This window comes from Mastomys coucha, unplaced genomic scaffold (assembly GCF_008632895.1).
Source record: "Mastomys coucha isolate ucsf_1 unplaced genomic scaffold, UCSF_Mcou_1 pScaffold1, whole genome shotgun sequence".
Taxonomy (NCBI): Eukaryota; Metazoa; Chordata; class Mammalia; order Rodentia; family Muridae; genus Mastomys; species Mastomys coucha.
This window is the reverse complement of record NW_022196891.1, coordinates 46973561-46974840: the sequence shown is the minus strand read 5'-3', so window position 1 is coordinate 46974840 and position 1280 is coordinate 46973561. Positions and strand designations below refer to the sequence as shown.

Here is a 1280-nt window from a genome sequence, read left to right as displayed (position 1 = left end):
AAGGAGGCAGGGTCAGGAGGAGGCGGGGTCAGGAGGAGGCGGGGTCGGGAGGAGGTAGGGTCAGGAGGAGGTGGTCATGGAGGAGGTGGGGTCTGGAGGAGGCGGGTTCAGGAGGCAGAGTGTGGGGTCAGGAGGAGGTGGGGTCAGGACACAGAGTGTGAGGAAGGGGAGAATTGCCTTTCTTACTTTCAAACTTTTTGTCATGCGTATATGTATGCTATATATCATAGGAGACACGTGTTCTGGAGATTCTGAATGTGGGTCATCAGGTTTGTGGAGCACCTTTACTGATCACTTTCACCAGCCCTGGGATAACTGACTTTAGGGTCAGCAGTAATAGACATGGAAGTCAACAATGGTTCCAGATTCTTGAAATGTTGTTGGGGTAGCGTTGGGAAGCTGTAAGGCCATTGATGGGGGGTGGGGAAGAGGGCATGCGGAGGCGGGAGGCAGTCGATTGAACAGTAACAAGAGAAAACAGAGCTACACATAGAACTCTTTGAAAATGAGAATTGTGTAAGTCAGGCTGAGGGAGGAATTTTTTTTGTCTTAGTTTTTATTTTTGGAGGAATCAAAACCCCTTACTGTAGTGAAATCCAAAGGATGTTTGAGAAGAGTTAAGAGTAGCAGAGCGGCAGCAGTCAAGGCCATGTGGGTGACAGGAACACTGGAAAACTTCAGGGGAAGGGGCTGGAGAGGTGTTTCAGCAGAATTCCAGTGCACAAGTGTGAGGACTGAGCTCAGAGCCTCAGCAGCCATGTAAAAGCAGGCTGTGGCAGTGTTGGCAGCGCATGCCGGTCACCCTAGTGCTGGTAGGTCAAGGCGTTGGGTAAGGAGAAAACAAGTGGATCCATGCAGTTAAGTGGCCAGCTAGTCTAGCTCAACTGGATGAACCCTAGGGTCAGTGAGAGAATCTGTCTCAAAAAATAAGGTGGAAAGTGAATGATAAAAGACAGCCAGTGTTGACTTCTGGCCTCCACATACCCCCATCCCTACCTGAATACACATACACAGACACACTTTTAAAGAAAGCAGATGATAAAGACAGCCAGTGTTGACTTCTGGCCACCACATACCCCCATCCCTACCTGAACACACACACACACACACACACACACACACACACACACACACACTCAAAGAAAGCAGGCAAGATATCCTAACAGGAGAGGTAGGATTTGCCAGGTGTGGTGATCAGGACTCTAATTCGAGCATCTTGAAGCTGGGCAGGAGGATCCTGAGTTTGAAGTTAGCTTGGAGTACATTGTTACAGGCCAGTC

General features: G+C 49.4%; 1 protein-coding gene across 1 annotated transcript in view; it reads left to right on the top strand.

Annotated features, from left to right (window-relative positions):
* Positions 1 to 1280, top strand: part of LOC116096638 (kinesin-like protein KIF14) — a 62445-nt gene that overhangs the window by 18141 nt on the left and 43024 nt on the right. The gene's annotated exons all lie outside the window — the stretch shown is intronic.